Here is a 17,757-nt window from a genome sequence, read left to right as displayed (position 1 = left end):
GAGTCACACCAAGTGTGTCATCTCAATGCAGAGAGTTTGGACAGAGAGGGAAAATCCAAGCAAGGAAACAGATCTGAACACATGCAGCTAGCCATGGCTGAAGTGTCAAAGTTGGTAGCAGAGACACTCTTAGCATCCATAACTACTGAGAGAATCTGGGACAAAGGCTCCAGATGTGGCGGACGAGTGGATTCTACCCAACACAATCAAGAACTGACAAGGAGCAGATATATTCATCCTGCAGATGACAGACCAGAAACTGTCCAGGAACAAGATTCTGGCATGAGTAGAAACCTGTCTCCTCATTTCTTCTCAGGGAGCAGAGGAGGGAAGGCTGCGTGTCACCTACCACTGGAGATCTCCATCTTTGATACTAACAAAGGCCCAGTTGAGCAACTAGCTCCAACTCAGGCCTTGGAAGCAAACAAAAGTGTCATTTAGCAGGTCACAGGAATCTGCCCTGACCTGCCAGGCTCAGCTCTACCCAGGGGAAAGTCAACCAGGCCAGACAGAGAAAAATCTGCCCCCTGAGGAGTGACTTTCACCACTGGGTAAACAGAGCCAGAGGCTGCCCCTCCCTACAGCAGCCTAGACAAACAATTGAAACTCAGTAAACATAAACCCTGAGAATGGCTCCAAGCTGGGCTCTCTGAGAGTCTCAGGAGCTAGCCCAGCAAGGAAAAGCTACTGATTGCTGAAAGGCCTCAACTCTACCCATAACCTAATCTCATCACAGCATCTTCAAACTAGTGGAAACTCCCTTCTCCCTCTTTTGGGATACTGAAAGCAAATCTACCTCCCACTGAACTAACCTGGGAGAAGGATAACAAAACAATGGGTTATGCAAAGCATTTTTCTGCCTGCTCAAACACTGACTTCAGAAAACAATCAAGCCATAGGAAAACCAAACACCACAAGCAGCCCAGAGACTCCACCAAGAGACTGGTTATGGACACGGAAGATACACAATAATCCCATTGCCTCCATCCCCCCCCCCCCCAAAAAAAATCAAAGAACTCTTTTTTTAAATTTAATTTTATTTTTTATTGTGAGAATACAGTACAAAGGAGTTAAAATTACATGGGCAAGATAATGAGTATATTTCTTATCAAGCATTGTTGCTTCCTTGTTGTTTCCCCTTCCCATCCCATCCCATACTTCCCCCTCCCCCCAACTGATCCTCCCCCACCCCCCACCAAAGTTGTTAAGTTCGTTTTTCGACATAATGAATTGTACATCTCATTGTTGCAATCAAAGAACTCTTATTTGGACCTTTTAAAAAAATTAATTGTTAAAATTGTTTTCTATTAATCTTATTTTCCTCCCATAATTTTTATTTTAGGTGTATAGGTGTGTGTGTTTGTGCTTTTTTAAATCTCTTCTGAAATTTTGGTCCTTTTTAAGTATTCTTTTCATTTTTTTCTGTTTCTTTCTTTTTTTGTGTGACTAAATTGCTGTTCGGTTCATTCCCAGATATATACCTGTTTTTGATTATTAGACCTTATACCCCATTGTGTACACATTTAATCCAGAAAATTATTACTCAATTCACAACCTCTTAGGCTTAAATTCTTTAACAGCAGTATTATCTCTTTATATGTATATAATTTTCAAGTAACTAATTGTAAGAATTTTTATTTTTTAGTTTTCATTTCTCCTTTCAATCCATCCCTTCTTCTCATCTTATCCTTTTCTTCTCTCAATATCATTTGTTTAAACTTACAAAATTTTTAAGTGTTTCACTATTTAAATTTAAATTTTGGTTTTTCCATTTTTTCTTGTTCGTTTTTTTGTAATCTCTCTCCGATCATTCTATCCAAATCATTTCCCTCTCTAAGATTAGGACTTGGTTAAATACCACGTTTTCGTGATCCATCCATCTACTGAGGGGCATCTGGGTTGATTCCTATCTTAGCTATGTTAAATAATGCTGCAATAAATATAGTTGTGCTGGTAGGGTTAGTACGGTCTTGTTTGTGATCATTTGGGTAAATGCCCAAAAGGTAGATTGCTGGGTCATAGGGAAGTTCTAGGTGGAATCTTTGAGGAACTTCCATACTACTCCAAAGTAGTTGAATAAGTTACACTCCCACCAACAATGCAGTAAGGTTCCCTTCTGGCCACATCCCCTGAAGGATCTGTTGGTATTAGAGTTCTTGATTATAGCCATTCTAAATGGCTTGAGGTGGTATCTCAATGTTGTTTTGATTTGCTTTTCTATTAAGGCTTGGGAGGTTGAGCATTTCTTCATGTGTCTATTGGCCTTCCTTCTTTTCTTTTCAAAGAAGTTTGTCTTGAAGTCTTTAGACCACTTATTTATTGGGCAGTTGTTTCTTTTAGGATTTGTTGTTGGGGGTATTAATATTTTGAATTCCACATATATTTGAGATATGAGACCCTTCTCTATTGTATGGCTAGCAAAGATCTTCTCCCATCAATGGGCTTTCTATTGATCTGGCTAGCTATGTCCTTTGCAAAGCAGAAGCTCTGCAATTTCATACAATCCCATTTGTCCAAACTTTCTTTGATTTCTTGTGCTTCTGGGTCTCTATTAAGAAAATTTCAGCCTCTGCACAGGAGACCTTGCTTATGTCCTACTCCAATCTGTAATGTTTTCAGTGTGTCTGCTTTGACTCCGAGGTCTTTGATACAGGATAATATACAAGGATAAAGTTTTAGTTTTCTATGAGTGATTAACCAATTTTGCCAGCATTTTTACTGAAGAAGCTCAGTACTGTACAGAGAGGTTACAGTTACATAAGTAAGGTAATGAGTACATATCTTATTGAGCATTGTTGCCACCTCCTTTGTTTTTCCCCTACTATTCCTTACCTTCAACCATCCCCAACAACTCCCTCTAATAGTATCTTGTAAATCTCATTGTTACAATGGGTCAACCTGTATCTTTTCCTTGCATCTTAAATGAAGAAATGCTGGCTTGTTTCAAGCTGATTCTACTTGTGTAGACACACTTAAAAACAGTTTCAAAGTCCAAAGGCATATAAATGAAATGCACTTCATCTATTGTCAGTTGGTATAATTGTGTTCTACACATTTATTGACAGGTTACAAATTATTCTCAAATTTTAATACATTAAAAACTTCCTTTTTTTCTCATTTTCGTTGCCAGGACATCGGCACGACCTCAGTCAGAATTGCTCACTTTAGACTTTTCATATGGGTTGGTTAAATTTTGACCTGCACTCCAGTCTTCTGGGGAGTCACTCATCTGCTTAGGAATTGATGTTCACAGTTGGAAAAGAGCCCAAGGAAGGATGCCATTTAAAGCCTTATAACTTTATTCTTAACAAGGATATTGTCCTGCTACTTTGGCTGTTGAGAGTGTCTACAAGAGCAAGCATTCCATGGGGAGCAGGGAGACACCATATGACCTTTACATATTGAGATTTCGGAGTTACTTGCTATCACTTGTCCTGCATTTTTCAAGTCGAATCTCTCTAAACGTACCAGTTGGAAGAGATAAGAGGAGTGGTAAAAGAACTCTTAGAGACGAATACATCTTCAACACATTTGTTTCCAAGCATTCTGTCTAAGGCATATTCAACAACTAGTGAAACCTGTGTTGGCTATATCTATGTGTCTTTTTCCATTTGTGCATGTGTACATGTGTGTACGTATGTGTGTATTTGTGTGCATAGTAACATTCATGTGTACATATATGGGCCGATATTCATATATATGCATATATAAATAATAAAAAAATATATATCAGGTGTTCAGTGTTCAGTGATTTAATCTAGAGTTCCCAGCACATTGTCCTCATCAAAAAGTGTACATAATAAACTGCTCTAAGCATCTGTGTTATATGAGGGGTATCCTTTGTACACACTTCCCCCATTAACTTGTTTTTCATCACTGTGAACAACTTCAGCCTACTTTCTCATAGGATAGCTTTGTTTTTGTTACTTACTGATAATAAAAGAAAAAGGTTGTTTGTAAATGAAAAAGAACTTTTAGGTCCCAGGCTAAAAGTATATTATCAGTCCCAATGATTCGTATGAGATAAAATTTATAGTAGTACTAAAAGTGAAAAGGAATTCCTAGATCTGTTGTTTTGCCATTTAGAATGGCAAAGAATAATTTCACATCACTGTTATAACTCTTAAAGAATGCAAGGGTCACTGATGGTCCCTATCATGTTCCCACAAAACCAGTGGATCCCGAAGGATAATAGTAGACCAACAGAAATTCTAGGTAGCAGACATGGAGCATGAAAGAGAAAGAGCGGAAATGAGAGAGAGTGAAAGAGAGAGAAAAATATCATAATATTAAAGTGCGTAACAGATAAACAAGAGGTGTATGAGGATATTCATACTGCTATTTTGAGACTCTACATGTACATTTGAAGGTATTTGATGTATGATAACGCATCAAAATAAATTATAAAGTGATTTTGATAATAAATAAAAATGGCTCAGAAAAAATTATAAATGCAAAAACAGTCTTCACTGAAGCAAACTCTCAGAAATATTTCTTGACTTTGAAAAGGATAAATTGGCTGCAGTTAGTATAAATTTAGAAGTATGACAATTCACAAAAATATAAAAATGTATTCACATATTTCATGATATAACCTAAAGCAGAAAGCAAATATTGTTCAGATGATTTTTTAAATCACAGTTTCTCAGGAGCTGGGAAGGTGGCTCAGTGGTAGAGTGCTTGCCTTGCATGCATGAGGTCCTGGATTTCATTCCTCAGCACGACATAAGCAGAAAAAGATGAAAGTGCTGCTGTGGATCAAGTGATAGCGCTAGCCTTGAGCTGAAGAGCTGAGGGACACTACCCAAGACCCAGAGTTCAAGCCCCACAACCAACAAAACCAAAGCAAAAAACAAAACAAAACAAAACACAGTTTCTCAATTTTGTGGCCTCAACACTGTAATACCACTACTTCAGCCTAGGGTTAAGATTTTAGGTGTGGACATTTATCAACACTCCTGATTCAGACTCTACTTGATATAATTTTTATTCAATACTTTGTTTTTAGTTTTGCTATTTGTAAATTCACATGCACCTATGAAAAATGGTGTGGCCATCCCAATAATATTCTCAAAGTACCTCTTAATCACGACTCACAAAAAGTTGTATTATATTATGAGAAGGAAAAAATGCTATAAATAAAGAAAACAATAATTATATATTAACGATTACTAAAATAAAAAACAAAACAATTACCAGGGTTTTCAGTATTTGAAAAGTACATAGTAGATTTTACTATTTTCTCATATTCCTGTACATGTAAAACTGGGTGAAGCTATGAGTAGCCTTTAAATTTACCCACTAAGATTACTATTTATAGATAATCTCATCATGTGTATGTGGCTTTTATCATTATTTGTTCATCACTAACATATAACTTAAGGGAGCCCTAAAGATTTATCAGAAACTGTGTACTTAAATTCTTAACTCTTCACTCTGCTTCTTTACACAGTCTTTGCAACTTCTCATTAGCAAAGTTTCTATAAACTCTGAAATGTACATACTTAGTAGTACATGCTACCGGAAATATTATGTACTTTATCGAAAAAATTTATGACCTACTAGTCTTAATTTTGCATATATAAGCAAATCCCAAAATGAAACATTTAAATCATTAAAACTTTTAACAAACCTTAACATTTCCTGCAATGATCATTATGACAGGTGCCTTGTGTAGAATAATTGAATTCCTCCTCCTACACATCTCATGAACAACAAATATCTGGAATTATTTTGTTTTTGTCACGTCAATATTGACTTTATTCTTAAATGTGTGCTTATGTAAGTAGTACATGGTTGCAAAATTTCACAATTTTTTGAACTTACTTTTTGTTGAATTGTCTAGTTTAAGACAATCAATTACACTTTATATATAAAAAATGTTCTGTGCTCAATTTGGCTGCACATACACTAAAATTGGAACATACAGAGAAGATTAGCATGGTCCCTGCACAAGGATGACACGCAAATTAATGAATCATTCCATATTTTTACACCAACAGATGCTGGATGGGATGTGGCCAGAAGGGAAGCCTACTGCACTCTTGGTGGGAGTGTAAACTTGTTCATCCATTTTGGAAAGCGGTTTGGAGCTTCCTCAAAAGAATCCACATAGAGCTCCCCTATTACACAGCAATCCCACTTTTGGGCATTCACCCAAATGATCACAAATAAGTCCATACTAAAACTACCACCACAACAACGTTTATTGTAGCATTATTTGCCATAGCTAAGATACGGAACCAACCCCGATGGCCCTCAGTAGAAGAATGGATCAAGAAAACGTTCTGTGTGTGTGTGTGTGTGTGTGTGTGTGTGTGTGTGTGTCTGTGTGTGTCTGTGTGTGTGTGAATGTACACTTACACAACCACTTTGGAAAGCAATCTGGTGAGTCCTCAGAAAGCTAATTATTGACCTTCCTTATGGCTCACTCATACCACTTCTAGGCATCTATTCTGAACAACAGGTACCAATATTCAAGGACACATGCACCTCCATGTTTATTGCAGCACTGTTCACAATATACAGGATATGAAAACAACCCATATGTCCCACCAGAGATGAATGGATCCAAAAACTGTGGTAACTATACACAACGGAATATGTTCCAGCCATTAGAAAGACAAAATAATGGCATTAGCAGGGAAATCAGTCAAGCTACAGGAAATCATGTTGAGCGAGGTAAGACAAAAGCAAAGAGACAAACAGCACATGGTCTCCGTGATAAGTGGATTTTAAATCCAAAATGTAAGGTGATACAACAAAATTAACAACACTTAAGAAACCAAGGACTTCCACTCATCTGGTCGAATCACTACTAAATATCCTCATTCTGCTGATCATATTTGCACACTGAAGGGAAACCAGGAAGACGACACAGAACTAGAGGGAATCAGGGAAAAACATACAACAGTGAGATCCATCAGCTGCACTGGACATTGATCAAAATGAACTAAGCAACTCAATGTCACTGAAGGGAAGGAGGGAACAAGTGGGAAAGAGGGAACAGTAGACACTATACAAAACAAAAGAAATATACATATTTCAAAACAAAAAACTATACATATGGAAGAAATAACTCTATTGCAAAGCTCATAGAACTCATAAGTATTGTAGACCATGATAGACAATTTGCTCTATCAAAGTTAGAATGTGTTTGTGACTTTAACTAAGCATCACTATCCCACAATATTGTGAAATATGGGAAATTATGTAATCATTTAATCACAATAAAAACATTTGAAAAAATGATGAAGGTGGAAAACTAAGTCGCTCTAAAAAACAAAAAAGGAAAATGTTCTGTGTGTATATGTGTGTACACACACACATATACTATATATACATATATATGTGTATATATATTAATTCTATGCCTCCATCAGAAAGAATGACATCGAACCATTTTTAGGAATGGAAAGACTTGGAAAAAAATTATATTAACTGAATTGAATCCAAGTCCAAAGAAACATAGGTCCCATGGCATCCCTTATTTGCAATGACTAGTATATGTCTGGGATAAGCAGAAAAGTTGAAAAGCTATGTGTATATGACTACATAAGTAGATGTTAAGCTAAATGACCCCCAAGATAGAGACACAAGTGGTTTTTTCTTTCTTGCTGTTGTTTCTCACATATTTATAATGTACAACGTGATTTCTTTTTTTTTTTTTTATGTGTTCCTCCCCAACAATATAACCCCTGTTTTCACTTTACTTGATGTTGGTGCACCTGCATCTTGTATATACACTTCTCTAATTTGGGGAAAGAAAGGGACAAAACAACATGCTTAAATGGGAATACAATTTGACCCATTGTATAACAATAGATGCACAAGACAATATTTTGAAGAACGAATTTTACAATTTAGGCTGGGGACATTGGGTGCGACTTGGGGGTGTGAGGAGTGTACTTGTGGAGGTGGAAGGGAAGGAATGGTGGGGGAAAAACAAAGGAGGAGGTAACAATGCTTGATATGAAATGTACTTATTACTTTGCTCATGTAACTATAACCATCTCTGTACAGTATTTTTACAACAAAAAATGTATAAAAATGTTTTGAGATGGAAGAGTTTATTTTGCCTATTTTACCCAAATAATATCGTTAACAAATAAATTAATGCAAAACACTGATATGAAGATATTTTGAAAAAGTGAGTGTGTGTGCATTCCTGTGTGTTGGTATGCTCAGAGTTTGAAATCAGGGCTTCAAGTTCTCACTATGTCTTTCTCTCTAGATTGGTGAGCTACTATATGAGCTACATCTCCATTCCTGGCCCTTTGTTAGTTCATTAAAATTTTTGAAAAATAATCTCATGAATTTATTTTGCCCTGATTGGCTTCCAAATGTTATCCACAGATCTCAGGCCCATCAGTAGGTTTCCCGAGTAGTTAGGATTACAGGTGTGACAAAACAGCACAAGGCTTTCAGAATAATTTTGAAAGTAGAAGAAAATTTACTTCACAGTGGCCTGTTTTATCATTTCCTAGTTTTAAAGCATTTTGGAGTGATTATATGTGATTTTTTTCATTCTTGAATTCTTAAAATACAGTAAGTGATGATATTTAAAAGATTTAGTACTTTTTAAAAACGATACTGGAACTTTAAACAAAAAATAAAATAAAATATATGAGAGGAGCGATACAGGAGATGAGACTGGGGGAAATACTGTAGTATCGTAGAGTAGAAGAGCTGTGGAAAGGAGTAATTTTACATTAACATAGCAAGTAATAAACTAGCATACAGCTTTTCAGCCTCATGTCAGTCATTAAAAAGTTTAAACAAAATGCATAATCAGCAAACCAATAGAGATAAAATAGAAAACTAAACAATTAAGATGAAGAGATGACTTGGACCAAGAATAACAAATGACACAATTAGGAAACAAATAACAAGCTGCTGGGCTGGGAAGGTGACTCAGTGGTAGAGTGCTTGCCGTGCATGCCTGCGGCCCTGCGTTTGATTCCTCAGCACCACATAAGCAAAAAGAAACAAGCCGGAAGTGGTGCTGTGTCTCAAGTTGTACAGCGCTAGCCTTGAGCTGAAATGCTGAGGCAGAGCGCCCAGGCCCAGAGTTCAGGCCCCACGATCGGACCCAAAAAATAAAATAAAAAAGAACAAGCTAATAAGTGTAAAAATGATCACCCTTAATTCTATTGAGTTGTTTAGATCACAATTTGTTAGAAGTATAATTCAAATCAGTTAATAATAGTTACTTATTGATTTCTTAATATTGAATGTTTAATATATAATTTTAATTTCAGCAGCTATAGAAAAGAAGAAAGTGAAAATAATTTTAATAATATATTTATGAATTGTAAAATTGAGAAGCATTAGAGTTTAAACAAATAGCATATAATTATTGCTTCATTTCTGTAATTTAATGTAATAATTCAAAGTGTATTCTACACTTAGCACTCATCTTAACATCAAATAATAAATTATTGCACATGACTCTTGGTATTAGTTGGAAGGGTTCATCACTGTGGTAAAATTCACACCACATAGTACACGAGGGTATGACCCCTCTCATAAAGCTTAAATTGTGGAAATTTGATTTCTACATGCATGTTAAATTCTTGTCTAGGTGACATCTATAAAATTATTTACAATTATATATAAGGGGGCTGTTTCAGATGATTCTTGAAAGTCATATTCATTAATTAAATTTTTTTTCATTTCATACCAAATAAATATTTACAGAGAGACTGAATTTTTGTGTAGATGATGGTGTATGTGTGCCAGATTATATGTATTAAGGCTTATTTTGTATTCCTGACATTGTTTCTAGAGTTGGATTTATTTGTCCATTATGGGTTAAGTGTATTATATTGGATTTATGAAAGTAAACTGAATGTTTATTCCAATAATCCTTTGTCTAATCCCAATATAAATTATCCATGTGTTTAAAGTAATGAAAATAACAATAGATAAAAGCAAGATAAATCAGTCTGTAGTAGACAAATATTTACACCATTGAGAGTTGGTCCTCTTTTACACTACAGAATATTCTTGGGAATATGTGCTCCAGGCTGACCACAACTGAAGATTATTACGGTTTGATCTATCATAAAAGAAGGAAGGAAAGGTAACCTTCCTTCCAAATGTCTGATCCCAGGAATGTGCTCTGCTTTGTGGTGCATACTTGGAAATGAACATTTTTCACAGTCAACCTTGAAAAGCCATCTTGATAGATGACTTCTGTAAGTGGTTATAAAGCATTATTGATGGCTTTGCAAGGATGCCTGATTGCCTCATTTTGAGACAATTAACAGGAATTTAGTCAATTGTTCTTTGTATCTTTAGGAGAAAAACCCATTGACTCTAGGCCAGGGGATCACAGGGGCCCAGAGAAACTACCACCTTGAATAGTAATCCTAGACATCTAAAACAAAACACACACACACATAAACTCCAGTAAGCACAGCAAGGCAGGGTTGCTATCATAGCCTACATGAAGTCAGGCAAAAAACAGAAGCTGAGAATCATTTAGCTGATAACTAATATATTTTTTATAAGGCAGACTCAAATGAGACTCCAGAGAAAGGACAGAAAGACTAAAATTGGCCACACAAAGATTGGAATGTAGAATTCCTTGTAGAACAAATAAATCATAGAACGCTTGTGCATGTAAGAACAAGAAAGAAGACCAAATTCCAGAAGGGCACATTTTCTTAGAAGTCAGCTTAATCAATTATCAGTGCAAATCTTTGAACTCTTAAATATTTGACCACATGTGGGAGAAGGTTGAAAAGAAAGAAAATTTCATCACTCTATTAGGAAGTCCAATATCACATTAGGAAGTAATCAAGCACAGATTTGTAATAAAAAGAGAAAACAATTATTCAAAATGAGGGTTTCATTTCTTTTGATGTAAAAGTTCTTAAATTAGGTGCTAGCAAATACCATACAATTGGTCCAGTCCCCCAGCTGAGTTAATATTGATTGCAGTATTACCACATGAAGGAAAAGAGAAAATTTACAAATGTTTGATGAAATGAGGTGAAGGTGATGTGTTCTAATAGTAATATCTGAAGTTTAGGCACAGGTGAAGAGGTGGATTTTCTTTTCTAAAAATCGTGTCGGTGAATCACAGCTGTAATCCTAGCTACTCAGGAAGCTGAGATCTGAGGACTACAGTTCAAAGACAGCCTGGGCAAGAAAGACTATTATTTCCATTTAACCATCAGAAAACCAGAAGTGGCACTGTGCTCAAGTGGTAGAGCACCCACCTTGAGTTGAAGAGTTCAGAGACAGTGCCCAAGTCCAGACTTCAAGCCCCTCGAACAGCAACAAGAAAAAATATCCTTTTCATGGACTACGTACATCTCTTCCTAACATTCAACAAAGGAGCCATTTTATCACCCACTACATTTGAGTCCTAATCTAGGTACTGCATATATATTGATTTGGTATCTTATATAAAACGGTTCATATTTGCGGAAACAAATACCAGCTGTGGTAACTTTTTTCCAGTCCTTGAACTATGGGCCTGAGCCCTGATCATGTATATACTGGTAGCTTTCATGTGAGCTTGTTTGTTATTTATTGTATTACTGACCATAAGGGGAATTACTGGGTCTTAAGGGAGATCTACATTTACTCTTTTCAGAAAACTCCGTACTGCATTCCACAGTGGTTGAACATGTTTAATTTCCCATCAACAGTGTAATCGAGTTCCCAATTGGCTACATCCATGCCAGCGTTTGCTATTGTTAGTTTTCTTAGTAATGGCCATTATAATGGACGAGGTAGAATCTGTCTTGTTTACTTATAGATTTGTATGCATCTTCTAGCTACAATAAATGAATGAATCCACGAAAACTATATTGCTCTGAGTCTGCATTCCTTTCTCTTTTCTCTTAATATAATTTTCCCAAACCTTTCATTTTCCTTACCACTGGTGAAAAGTCATCTTTCTGATGGGTGAATATAATTCCATTGTGTGTGTGTGTGTGTTTGTGTGTGTGTGAGTGTTTGTGTGTGTAAGATGACTATAGGCCCATGAATTCATTTCTAAGCTTTCTGTTTCATCTGTAATTTTGTAATTCCATATTATAGTTGCATTGCTTTCTCTTCTACATTGAAGAATATTGTTGGGATTTTGATGAGTATTGCCTTGCCAATTGTTTAGGGTAATTATTGCAGTTTTCAAAATGTTAATTCTTCCAACTAGGAACATTGAACGACTTTCTATTTCCTTGAATCTCATTCAATTTCCCTTTTTATATTTTTAAAGTTTTCACATATAGGTCCTTCACGATTTTAGTTAATTAATTCCTGGTTTTGTTGTTGTTGTTTTGTTTTGTTTAGATTTGATTTGATTTTGAGGCTAGTATATGAGGTTGTTTTTTGGATTTCAGCGTGGATTTTCCCATTGTTGGTAACAGAAAAACTACTGATTCTTGTGGTTTTTATATCCTGCTACATTGATGAAGGTTAGCATCACATTTATTCACTTGAGGGAGGAATCCATAGGGTCCTTTAAATACAGGGTCATTTCATCTGTAAAAAGGGATAGTTTTACTTCTTCCCTATTTGGATCTGCTTTATTTTTTTCTTTTGTCTATTGCTCTTGCAAGAAAGTCCACTACCATATTGAAGAGTAGTAGAGAGTGAACATCCTTTTCTAATTCTTCATGTTAATGACTTCATGCTTCCACACTTAGCTAAATGCTGATTATCTCTATCATATACATACTCAGTTTAATATTGAGGAATGTTCCACACATTCCTAGGTTCTCAGACCTTTTAATCATAAAGGGGTATTGGAGCTTGTTAAAAGCTATTTCTACACCCTATTGACGATCATGTGTTTTTTGTCCCTGCTTCTGCTGATGGTTTGTATTATGTTTATTGACAAGAATATTGAATCAAATCGTATCCAAGATGAATCCTATTTGATCATACCATATGATTTTTTTTGTTATTTGGTGAGACTGGTTAGTGAGAATTTTATTAAGAAGTTCTGCATTAATGCTTATCAAAGAGTTTGGTTCATAGTTCTCTTTCTTTGGTGAATCCCTATGTGATTTGGGGAGGAGTCTAATTCTAGTTTCATAGAATGTGTTTGATAGTGTGTCTCTCATAGATACTAGATGGATGCATCTTGGTTTTTGATACTACTATCTAATCTATGTCTTCTATTTGGAAATTTAAGTCTATTGATATTGAGCTTTAAGACAGAAATATCTGAAATAAGTCCTGATACGTTATACACCTGTTATTAGGAGCTGTGCCTCATCTACTCTTAACATATTTACCTTGTTCTCTGGTAGGGAGCATTTTATATAAATAGTTCCTCTTCTTCTTGATCTTCTCTATTTAGTATATATTTGATTATATTCTATTCTGATAATTTGGTGGACATAGGTTGTTTCAAGTTTTCTTTGTCATGAAATATGTTTATATATCCTTTAAATGTAAAGGAGAGTTGGCTTGGGACTGTATTCATGGTTGGTAGTTGTTTATCTTTAATGTTTGTCATATATAATGCCAGGCTTTCCATTTACAATATCAGCTAAGAAACCTGTTTCTTATTCTGACTGTATATCCTTTATAAATAATCAATCTTTTCTCTATGGCATCTTTAAGAATCCTTTCCTTGATCTTTAATAATCCTCTAATGGATTAAGATATCATGGTGGATTGTTCAGTTCTATAATTCTGATTGGTTTCTAAAGGCTTCTCTTCTCTGAATAAGCCTTTCTCTTTGGATGTTTGGTATGTTCTCTGCTAAAATTCTATAATATGCTTCCCATCCATTTAGTTTCTTGCTCTTCTCCTTCCTGATACCTATCTCCCTGAAATTTGATCTTCTAACTGAGTCTTGAAGTTCTGGCAAGATCATTTCTTATTTCTTGGATTTGTTCTAAATGATTATTTTCTCTTTCCTATTAGGTCTATTCTGTCTTTGACCCTGAGATTATCTTCTATCTCATCTATTTGCTGTGGAGACTTTCTACTCTGTTTTTGATTTCCCTGTCTTCTAATTGGTCATTCTTAGGGGTTCTGTCTCCTTATTAAAGCTTTGTTTTAGGTCTTGTATGGACTTTCTGTACATTTTTTCTTTGGTTGGGGGAGATGTAAGGGTTGTTTTATTAGCTGTGTCTTCTCTCATATCTTTTAACTAGGCATCCATTTTTTCTTGGACTCCCTTGCCTTCTCAGAATTTATTTATCTTTCTGTTTGAAGTCTCCATGAATTATTTTCCTAATGACTGGTTGGTCTCATCTTGTTCACAAATTTCCTTGTAGATGTTTTCTATCTTTCCATTAATCACATTTCTCAGCAGAATCTGTAATACATTTGATAACTATCTTCTAGGTCCTTGATTGTCTGTTCTAATGCGTGGTTAATTACTGTGTGAATTATACTACTTTGTCATCACTTTTCTTGTATTTTTCTGATTTGTTCTGTCCATTTGGAGGCTTTCTTTTGGGGGAGCTATGATATTAATATGTGACTCTCTATGTTCTTGGTTGATTTCCAGGGTCATGGTTTGGTTTCCTGTTGTGATTTGTTTTTCTGGAATTGCATTTTTGTCGAGTCCATTAAGTGTAGGAATAGAAATCATTTGTGGTGAGATGTTGTGATGTTAATATTTGTGGTTCCAGTGACCATTTGGACTGTCCAGTGGTATGGTGAATTGTCTATGTGTATGGATGTGGCTTTCTCTGATGTACACTTCTGTTCCTGCTTTTTTCCATGTTGCCCTTTTATTTCCACCTTGCACATGTGCTTTTGAATGTGTTGCCCAGTGTATTCCTGGCTGGCACCTTTTCATAGATTTCTGTTTTCTTTTGAAGATGGTATGGAATCTTCTCATGAATTGTATGTCTATAATTATGTCTATTTTTATAGCTGCATAGTTATAATTATAGCTGATTTGATGTGACCCTCTAGACTTAGAGTACCTGCTAGGACTCTAAATCTCTGTTTCATTAGTGATTACTATGATAATTTTCTGTGGTTATTCTGTCATTGTTTTTCTCTTCCTCAGATTTATTTTTTATATTGTGGATTTTTTCACATAATTTAGGATTTTTGATTGTTGTATCAGGTTATTTTGTTTTCCTGCTTATACTACTTTGAAATAGTGATTTCAGGCTTGTAAGACGAAACAGAAAGAGACAGAAATATATGTTATTAAATTGAGAGAAAGAGAAGACATTTAAATCTGTTTACTACAAGTAAATTAATATTAAGCAAAGCTAATGAAAATAATTACTTATTTACTCTTCAGAGGATGAGTATAGTACTCTTGGATATCTCAGAGGAAAAGACTTTAGACTCATTACAATTAATGACTTACACTGAAATTACTGGCTAAACGTTCTTCTTCAGAAAGGGAAAAGCTCCATTACTTCCATATTAGTATTATGAAATCATAATAGCTGCATGTTGAATTGTTTTCCCTTTGCTATTTTCAATTCCATTCTTCATCCATTATGTATCTATGGCTTTGAATGACCAATTCCTTAAAATACCTATATTGCTTATATTGTGATGTAAATCTCAGTAATATAAATATTAATTTATCTGTGAGTCTCACCTTGAGCTACATACATAGGAAATTTATGCATTGTCAAGCAAGAAACCTGACTTTTTTTTTACTCTGTCCTATGTTTTAATCAATAAATCCATTCTCTTTAGAAATGCATTCTCAACTTTTAAATTGCTCCAGTAAACATCATGTGTTTCTAGTACTTTTACTGAAGTAAATATAAAGTTTGGAACATAAAGACAACTCCCTTATTATTCCTTTAAAGTAAACTTTTGGGGATTATTTTATATATAAAAATAAATAGTGCAATGCAATGTTTATACATGAATAATATAATGGTTAAATCAATTAGACACATGAACTACCATAGCAATTCTCAATTAACATAAAGGCATCAAAATATTGTGTTCATGAATATCACTCATTTTTTAAAAATGACTAGTCAATACAAAATTTATATTATATTTAAAACTTACAAAATGAAAATTACACTGAGATTTGCTGTCAATATCCTGTTTCTAGGAATACATTTATTCAGGAAACAGAGAAACAAAAAATAAGGGTTTGTCACATAGAATGAAAAATGTAGACGCAGACTGTGTTTCCTTAAGATGTTAAGTATCTGCAAATCGTGTGATTTATTCAAAGATACTATACACATGAGAGAATTTGTGATCAGAAGTGATAGGTAAGCAAAGTAACTGGAAAACTGTATGCTTAAGTTGAGCTTTCAATATAGGATGACAAGTTTTCAATAAATGATCCTATTAATCTGTATCTCTAACACACATACAGCATTCTACATTTTCCCACATACTCCCGTTCTCTTAGCTCAGTTCCTGATCGATATTCTTCTATTTCATGATTTCAATTCCGTCTAAAATAACAAGGTGGGCGTTTTTTTGTCTCTAGATCCAATACAGTAGTATGAATTCATGGAATTTGACTTGAATGTCAAGTATGAAGATATTGTATTCAGGGTATTCTTAATTGGCTTGAAACATAGAAAGATACACAGTATACTAAGAACAAGGGACTTGATCTCAGGGAAACATACAGGTCCAGGCAAGATCCTGAAGCAAAGAAAAACAAGGGAGCGCAAACATCAATCAACTATAATTACAAAGGAATGGAACTGATCTCTGATGTGTCTGGGTGGCAGCTCTATGTGTTTGTGTGTGTGTGTGTGTGTGTGTGTGTGTGTGTGTGTGTGTGTGTGTGTCAGTAGAGAGAGAGAAAGAGAGACAGACAGCGAGAGAATTTAGTGTGGCTTCCATATTTACAGTCCATAGAGCATTACTTGTTAGGGAGGAGGTGCTCATATCAGAGCTGTGATACTACTGTCATCACTTTACTACAAAAAAACACTTGCTTAATCTCTAATTAAATAGGGAAAATAAACTAACATCTTACACGATTGTTTTGACAATTGATTAGTATACTGAAGGCGAAAGGGAGGAATTGGAGATCAATATAATCTTTTTCCTCTCTTCTGAATATTACACTGCAATAGATGTGATTTCAGGAGTCTCCTGCCATGTACTTCCAGTTGAATTACTAATATGCTTAATAATATGAAACATGTGATAGAGAAATAGATCAGCCAGCAAGCACAAAGAATTTGTGATAAGATTGAGCTTTTGAGCAGGGTTGCCACAACTCTTAGGAATGTAATTCATTCATATGAACTTCAAATTTTGAGGCTTTTCCTGTGTGATTAAATGGGAAGGAAGTACTGTAGAAACAAGAATTCTTGTTCAGCCAAGTAGAAAGTGTTCATGTTCCCATCCTCACGTTGCAAATTTCCATTCCATATAGACTCTCTTTTAGAATGCTTTCATTTAATATACTTCAGCACCTCATGCTTCCGTGTGGGAGACAAGAAAAAAGATAATTTTGTTTGTGTATTAAATTACGTAAATTACCATGTACAGGCATGATTTGTATAGTTACTGAAATTTGTAATAAATATAAGTAGGGCTCATTTCACAATAAAAATATAATTAAAATCACATAATAAGACTAGAAGTCACAGAATTTTGTGCATGAAAACATACATTAGATTAGTTGCAGAATTTCTAATTTGAAATAAACTTTATATTGAAGTATAATGCACTTTACCTCAGGATTGAAACATGTTATTGAAAAATATATTTCCTGGAGATATTTTTGCTTCATTATTTTAGGGATACCGTTTGGAACCATTGTAATAATGAGATGTACAAGACGTTATCTCAAAAGACGAACTTTACAAC

At 34.9% G+C, this 17,757-nt stretch overlaps 1 non-coding gene across 1 annotated transcript; it reads left to right on the top strand.

The window, feature by feature from the left end:
• The first annotated feature begins 5,886 nt into the window (after nucleotides 1-5,886).
• Nucleotides 5,887-5,992, top strand: LOC122126487. The gene has a single exon (XR_006150950.1). It is a non-coding gene; the product is annotated as a U6 spliceosomal RNA (small nuclear RNA).
• Nucleotides 5,993-17,757: the final 11,765 nt, after the last annotated feature.

This window comes from Dipodomys spectabilis, unplaced genomic scaffold, assembly GCF_019054845.1.
Source record: "Dipodomys spectabilis isolate Male_0828 unplaced genomic scaffold, ASM1905484v1 ptg000279l, whole genome shotgun sequence".
NCBI lineage: Eukaryota > Metazoa > Chordata > Mammalia > Rodentia > Heteromyidae > Dipodomys > Dipodomys spectabilis.
The sequence above is the reverse complement of the archived record's forward strand: the minus strand, read 5'-3'. Positions and strand labels throughout refer to the sequence as shown.